This window comes from Acinonyx jubatus, chromosome B1 (assembly GCF_027475565.1).
Source record: "Acinonyx jubatus isolate Ajub_Pintada_27869175 chromosome B1, VMU_Ajub_asm_v1.0, whole genome shotgun sequence".
Taxonomy (NCBI): Eukaryota; Metazoa; Chordata; class Mammalia; order Carnivora; family Felidae; genus Acinonyx; species Acinonyx jubatus.
Genome location: NC_069382.1, coordinates 99,374,733 through 99,383,548, shown reverse-complemented (window position 1 = coordinate 99,383,548; position 8,816 = coordinate 99,374,733).

Here is an 8,816-nt window from a genome sequence, read left to right as displayed (position 1 = left end):
TCTATCTTGGGGCGCCTGGGTAGCTCAGCTGGTTTCAGCTCAGGTCATGATCTCATGGTTTGTGAGTTTGAGCCCTGCATGGAGCTCACTGCTATCAGTGGAGAGCCTGCTTTGGATCCTCTGTCCTTCTCTCTCTGCCCATCCTCCACTTGCTCTCTCTCTCTCTCTCAAAAATAAGTAAACATTAAAAAATAATAATAATAATAATGTCCTGTCATCTATTTACTTGCTGGTGGTTGTCTAAAATATTGCAACCATTTTGGAGAGCAATTTGGAAAAACCTAGAAAAGTTGAAGATGTGGATTTCATACAAGCTAGCAATTTTACTCTAGGTGGATGCTATGGACTATACTGTGTCCTCCCAAAATTCCTATGTTGAAGACCTAATGCCCAATGTGACTATATCTGGTGATTGGGTCTTTAGTAAGTAATTAAGGTTAAATGATTTCATAAGGGTTGGGTCCTAAACTGATAGCATAAGAAGAGGTAAATCTCCCCCTCCCTCTCTCTCTCATTCACCCTCATTCTACCATGTGATGCCATAGCTAGAAGGTGACTGTCTACGAGCCAGGGGAGAGTTCTCACCAAATCCAATCACATTGGTACCCTGATCTTGGACTTTGGCTTCTGGGACTGTGAGAAAATACATTTTGGTTTAAACCACCCAGTGAATGTTACTTTGTTACGGTAACCCAAACTGACTAAGACAGTGACTATCCCAGAAAACGTAAGGATGTTCATGATAGTATTTCTCTGAATAGTACACATATGGAAACAATCTAACTTCTTGTAGAAAAATATATAAACTGTTCACATAACAGAATTGTATACAGCAGTTGAAATAATTGAACAATAGTAGCATATATCAATGTAAATGAATCTCAAAAATATAATGTCAAACAAAAAATCAAGCTGTAAAAGATATTTATACATGCTATCAAAAACTTGCAACAATAGTTTATAATTTTAGGGATACATACTTGTATAGTAAAAGAACGAACATATGGCTGGAAGTGATACACACCAACTACTTCTGAGAAGAAAAGGAAAAATGATAGTGAAGGCAAGGGAATGCCTTTTGCTCTATCTGCCTTTTGCTTTATTTCTTAATAAGAAATGAGATTTGTGGGGCGCCTGGGTGGCTCAGTCGGTTGAGCATCCGACTTCGGCTCAGGTCACGATCTCGCGGTCCGTGAGTTCGAGCCCCACGTTGGGCTCTGGGCTGATGGCTCAGAACCTGGAGCCTACTTCCGATTCTGTGTCTCCCTCTCTCTCTGCCCCTCCCCCGTTCATGCTCTGTCTCTCTCTGTCTCAAAAATAAATAAATGTTAAAAAGAAATGAGATTTGTGCAAATTTCAGCAAACTGCATCTTTTAAATCTAGGTGGTAAATGCATAGTGCTTGTTATATTATTTTCTGGATTATATTTAATAAGCAAAAGATGTTTTCCCCTGTCATCTGGGTTTTCAGCAGTTCAGTGGTACTTTTTAGACAGACAGTTTTCTTATCCACCTTTTATATATGCTGCAATAAGAAGCCCAGAGAGTTAGGTGGCATGGACAAAGTGTCCAGTCTAGTTAAACAGTGACTCAAGGACTAGAAATGAGTTGTCTGTCCATAGCACACTCCATATGTCTGTTAATTTTCTGCTATAGAGACAATGACGCCAACTTTGTTTTCTAAGCCAGAAAAAAACACAAATCCTGCCCAACTGTGGAAGAGCACATTTGAAGCCATTAGACCTTTTCTGTCCCCCAAGTCATACTCCACAGTTGATGTGTTACATATTTTGCTTACTCACTGAGCATCAACACTACTTAGGAGAGTTCAGTTTTTCTACTTTTGAAAAAAAAAAAAGGATCTAAGGAGACAGGACTAGTGATCCGCAAATTTTCTGCAACAATTGAGAAGTTGGCAGAAGCTTTGTCTGTCTGTCTGTCTGTTTATTTATCTTTTTATTTAGACAGAGAGCACATGAGCAGGGGAGAGGGGCAGAGGGAAAGAGAGAGAAAAATCTCAAGCAGGCTCCACATTCAGTACAGAGCCTGATGAGGGGCTTGATCCCACGATTCTGGGATCATGACCTGAGATGAAATCAAGAGTCAGATGCTCAACCAACTGAACCACCCAGGCACCCTTGGCAGAAGCTTTAAAAATGGTGGTTTTACTGATTATAATTAATTTTGGTTAGATTTTAATTAGGAAATATTCTTTGCAAGATAGATTTTTTAATACTGTTCAACATATTTTTACAGCATGAGAACTAGTAGCCACTTATACTGAGTTTCCCAATTAATTCAAGTAATTGAGTTTTCAAAAAATAAATGACAGGAAGGATTTCATGACATAGTATTGAAACAATGGGTAGGAAATACACAGGGACATTAAGAATAAGTGTTTTTTCTGCCAACATCTAACATATTCAGACAAAAATAAGCATTGTTTAGCTCACTTTCTTTATTACGTTTTACATAGTTGGGGCAAGAAATTTTGGCTTTGTTAATTAGGTAGTGTCGACTCATGTTACATAACTGATAGGATTCTTTAACCTACATTTTGTAAAAATAAATAAATAAAAAGGACTTGAAGGAGGACTGAACTTATTTTGAGAAATAATGACTAGATATACAATTATGCATAATTTCATACTGAAATTTATCAAAAATACACAGTTGGGGAATGGGGATATTATTCATACACGGTAGCTGCTGCACACACACACACACACACACACACATACATACACTACCTGCTCAACCAGGCATAGGTAAGAAAATGGTCTCTACACTTGCTCAAATTAGATAGCTGCTTTCTCCCCATTATTTGTGTTTTGCTGACTCCCTAGTGTGTACCAAAGTATTCTCATCTGTTGTTTCCATCATCAGAGCCCTTATCGCTGTTTGCTTATCTGACTACTCAAAATTAATTTTAAATCCTATCTTGATAAGTAGTATTCCTAAAATATTCTTACTTTTCAACATGCTTGGCAAAAAGTTTGTGTGCCCTTTGTCCTCTGGCCAAATGCCTCGGTGATGTTCCCCTATTATGTTGATAGAAGGGATATTTTAAATCTAGTCCTTTGGGCAGAAACATTTTTGATTGAATTAGTAGTAAAAACATGAAGCCACGACATTTCTTGTGTCCAACCCTTAAACACTCCCAAGGGCACAGCAGTTCAGGGATGTTTAGTAAGTGATAGCATGGGGTTGCTACTCACATTTATAGGTGTTTAATTCATTATTTTTATACGGTTTGATATGTGACTTATCTACAGCATTTCCAAAAGAAGTAAAAGGTACTCACATATTTCTAATAAAAAGACAGAAATCATGTAATACAGTATACTGATTTTTCATTCCCTTAACATTAATTTAAGATTAATTTAAAGGACCTTATTTAAGTACATCATTTATTTTGACTATGGGTGTTTCTTTGTTTATATAGAGTTAGTGCTTTTGTACATGTCAGTTTTTCTCAAACTGAATTCTATAGAACTGTGTTATAAACTCTTAAGTGTGAAGAAAATAAAATATCAAATTCTCAAGTAAACTGGTATATTTAGGGTTAGAACAAATTAAATAAGTTTCATTTTTGAAGGCCTCAGAGCCTATATGTGACTATCCATTATGCAAAACAAGAGATGTGAAAATATACAGTATAACGCTCTTCCTTTCTGATTCTAATTGTAGAATGCCTATTAATATCACTTAGATGTTATATTTATTCATATTTAGGCAGATTATATAAACTTGGACTTACATTTCTAATTAATTTTTATATTGACATCCTAACCCAGTTTTTAAATGCAACTAAATTTTTTTACTTTTCTAAATTTAAATTATAAAATTTATGTTTATAAGAATTCAAACCATATATAGATATGGTGAATAAAAAGCAAATACCTTTACTTCTCTTCCATCAGAAGTAACCACTGTCAACAGTTTGGTAAGTCTTTTTAGTCATTTTTACGTGAAACAAATGCATTCCTACTTCTTAGAGAAAAATGTCAAACATCTTCAAAATTGAATTGGAGGGAAAATATTTTTTAAAAATCTTCAAATATTATAACTCCCTCTATAATTCCATGGCTTACATTTTGAATAGTGTTAGGTTTGGTTTTAAGTGCAATTCTTGACTTTTCATTAATGTGAGTAATTAGTTACCATGAAGGTGGGATAAAGAATAATAAAATTTCTGTAAATCTTTCCTCTAATTGTGCTAGATAAATTACATCTTTAATTTCGATCTTTCTTTAAATTCTTCTCTAATTTATGTCAGACTATCAAAACAAGCGTAAATCAAACCACACCTTTATTCACCAAACTGAGACAAGACCTCAACGCCCCCTAGTGGGGTGACCTCTATCCTCCATCCTGTGTGACCAACCCCCTGAGTAAGATGAGGTACCATTAACTCTTAATGTTAAAGTTGTACTTTCCTCTTTCACTCATCCAAAAAAAACTTAAATGTGTACTTTAAATTTTCTGGTTAAAATGAGCCATCACCAAAAAAACAAGGGAAAATTATTTGTGGAGGAAATGTCCATATATAAAATATTAAGCAATAACTTTCATCACTATAATCAGTCTCTGATCTTCCAAGTTATCCACTTGCCTTGACTGCCTACTCTTGGCCACCTTACGACCCTCTACTTTCATTTAAAAAAGAAAAACAGGTTCATCTTTTTCTTTGGTTTCACTTCTCTGGATTTATCACTTTCCTAAAGCATTAATTTCACTTACTTTTCCAAACAATAACAAAAAGTGCTCAGGAACCACTGCATCCATTTTTTCTCCTTTTCTCCCTTTGGAATATGTGCTATCAATGTCCCCCATTTAAAAGATCACACCTGTTGCAAGGAATGATGAGAGCACAGTGGTGGAGTCAGCAGGCCTGACTCAAAGTCCATTTAATGTCCATGTGATGTTGAGATAGTCACTTAAACTCTCTGTATCTTAGTTTTCTCGTCTGTAAAATCAAAATGATAATAATAGTGTCCAATAGGCATAGGATTTAAGAAAGTCCGTGTAAATGTGGTAGAACAGTGCCTAATTCAGTAACTGTTCCTTAATATCACTCTTTCATCAGAGTCCTGTGAATGAAAATAAGAAAGCATGAATGAAAGATTTGAATTGTACCTCTTTTTTTCCAAACCAAATGCAGCTATCTATTAGGTCCTCACCATCCCTTCTTTAAATGACTGCAGTAGCCTCTTAACTGGCCTTTCATCCAGCAGTCTCTCCCAATTCCAGTTCAGGGTCATCAGTCAGATTTATTTTCCTGAAAATAATATTGGCATTTTTAGCTCAGGATATGTTGAACTTATCTTCCTGCTGAAAACAACTATAAAAGCTGGTATATGAAAACACTGTGTGAAGGAACAGGGAAGTACCCAGTTCAGTTCAGACAAGATTGGAAAGGAAAAGTTATAATCCTTGAGAGAAGAGAAGCACTGGAGGGGAGTGCCACACTCATCATGACTTTTTCCCTGAGGGGATTTTCCAATTCAAAAAATAGGGGAAATATCCCTGATGATGAATGATGTTGAGCATCTTTTCATGTGTCTGTTAGCCAATCTCTGTCTTTTTGGAAAAATGTCTGTTCGTGTCTTCTGCCCATTTTTTAATTAGATTATTTTTTTTAACGTTTATTTATTTTTGAGACAGAGAGAGACAGAGCATGAATGGGGGAGGGTCAGAGAGAGGGAGACACAGAATCTGAAACAGGCTCCAGGCTCTGAGCTGTCAGCACAGAGCCCTACGCGGGGCTCGAACTCACGGACCGCGAGATCATGACCTTTGCCGAAGTCGGCTGCCCAACCGACTGAGTCACCCAGGCGCCCCTTAATTGGATTATTTTTGAGTGTTGAATTTTATAAGTTCTTTAGATATCACCTCACACCAGTCAGATGGCTAAAACTAACAACACAAGAAATAAGAGCTGTTGGCAAGGATGTGAAGAAACAGCACTGTTGGTGGGAATGCAAACTGGTGCAGCCACTCTGGAAAACAGTATGAAGTTCCTCAAAAAGTTAAAAATAGAACTACCCTACGATCCAGCAATTGTACTACTAGTTATTTACTCAAAGAATACAAAAATTCTAATTCAAAGGGATGTTTACATCAGCATTATCAACAATAGCCAAATGATAGAAAGAGACCAAATATCCATCAACTGATGAATGGATAAAGAAGATGTGGTATACATATGTATACAATGGACTATTACTCAGCCATAACAAAGAATGAAATCTTGCCATTTGCAACAATGTTGATGGAGCTAGAGGATAAGCGAAATAAGTCAGTCAGAGAAGGACAAACACCATATGATTTCACTCGTATGTGTAATTTAAGAAACAAAACAAACAAGCAAAGGGAAAAAAGAAAAGAGAGCCAAACCAAGAAACAAACTCTTAACTATAGAGAACAAACTGATGGTTACCAGAAGGGGAGGGAAGTGGGGGCATGAGTTAAATAAGGGATGAGGATTAAGGAGGGCACTTGTGATGAGCACTGGCTATTGTATGGAAGTGTTGAATCACTAAATTTACACCTGAAACTAATATTACACTGTATGTTAAGTAACTGGAATTTAAAATAAATAAATAAATAAATAAGCCCCAAGCAGAAAGGCAGGAATCTTACTGAGCTGAGGAGAAACAGGTTGGAATTTGGGGATGCCAAAGTAGCTAGCATTTGGGAGGAAACATTATAGAGATCCGGGATTTAAAGTAGATTAAACTGAAAAACTGTCCAAATAGCCTACCTCACTGGCTAACTCCTTAGTTACACATGCCCTGGGTGAGACCCTAAAAACCCAACAGAAAACAGCATCTAAGAGAACAAAGAACTAAGTGAAAGTGTAATTAAATAGCTATGTGATGCTGCAAATATTAAAATTTGATTTTAAGCCCAGGTAAGATGAAGGGAGGCAGAGATATCAGTAGATACCCTGTGCTTTCAGTCAACACAAAAGTATTACATCTGGGAATAAGGACAAACATGAAATAGAAAATCCTTAATTATGACTAAAGCTGTTTCTCAAAAGAATCAAAATTATCCTCCTATATTTATATACCTGCTAGAAGAAAACTTAGACTTCTGTGAAAGAAGATGACAGCATTTACAGTCTCTCTAATTTTTCATCCACAATATCTAGCTAAAAAAAAAAAAAAAAAAAAAGAACCAGATAACTAAAAGCCAGAATTTAAAAGAACAACAAAAATAGACCTAGAGATAAGATGTTAAAGTAATTAGTGACTTTAATATAAAGATAATTCATGTGTTCAATAAAACTGAGGAGAATATGAAGAATTTCAACAGAGATCTGGAATCTGTTAGAGAACTTCTGGTAAACTGGAACACAAGTCGGTAAACTATATATAAATTTGAAGCACAGAGAGAAAAAGGGATAGAAAACACCAAAAAGAGTGTGAGAGATATATAAAGAACAGTGATAAGTCTAACATGCATGTATTTAATTGGAGTTCTAGAAAGAGGAGATGATGGTTCAGAAACAATATTTGAAGAAACACTGGCTAAAATTGTTTCAAAGTTAATAAAAATCCATTAAACCACAGAATCAAGACACTATGAATCTCACGTAGATTACAAATATAAGGAAAACCACACCTGGGTAGATCAGTTATATTGCTAATAACCAAGACAAAGAGAAAAATCTTAAAAGCACTCAGAGGGAAAAAATCCCACACATTTCCTTCAAAGAAGCAACAATAAAGCTATAAGCTTACTTTTCAAAAGAAATTACAAAAATCAGGACATAATGGAATGACATAAATGCTGAAAGTGTTTTAAAAATGCCATCCTACTATCTCACCTGGGACTCTATACACAATAGAAATATTATTCAAAAAAAGAAGGCAAAAATTAAGGCCTTTTCAGACAAACAAAAGCTGAGGGAATTTATTACCAATAGATCTTCACCATAACAAATACTAAAGACTTATTCAGCCTGAAGAAAATGATTCCACATGGAACCACAAGCTTGCATAAAGGAATGAAGAGAACCAGAAAGGGTATGTAATTAATCTAAGTAAAATAGACTGGTTTATAAAAGACAAATATAAAATAATAACAATAATAATATCTTATATGGATTTGATTATAAATAGAAGTAAAATATATGACAATAGCACAATAGATCAGAGAGATAGATAAAGTTAAACTGTTGTAAAATCCTCTAATTGGGGGAAATTGTAAACGTGCCACTTAAAGGTAAACTATAATAAGTCTAGGATGAATGTTGTATTCTATTGTTGCTCAAAAAACTACCCCAAAATGTATTGGTTTAAAATAATAACATCATTTATTTTGCTTGTAAATCTATAATTTAGGCAGGGGTCAGTGGGGTCATCTTGTCTCTACTCAGAATCAGCTATGGTGGCTCAAAGGCTGAATACGGAACCATCTGAAGACTTACTAACTTATCTGTCTGGTAGTTGGCACTAGCCATTGGCTGGAATCTCCTCGGGGCTATGCCCAGAATACCTCCGTGTAGTCATTCCATATGGCTGCCTAACATAGCATGGTGGCTGGATTCCAAGGTTGGGTGCTTAGAGAATAGAGCCAAGCAGAAGCTATATCACCTTTCCTAACCTATCATCAGAAGTCATGCAGTGTCACTTCCACTACATTCTATTGGTTGAGAAGCAAGTCACTATGGACAACCCACATTCAGAGGGAGGGAAAGTCGAACTCTTTCTGTTGTTGGGAGGAATATCAAAGAGTAAGTTTTAAAAGCACAAGTGTTAAGTTTCAACAACTTTCAAGTTGTATATTCTACATACAACTGTTTAG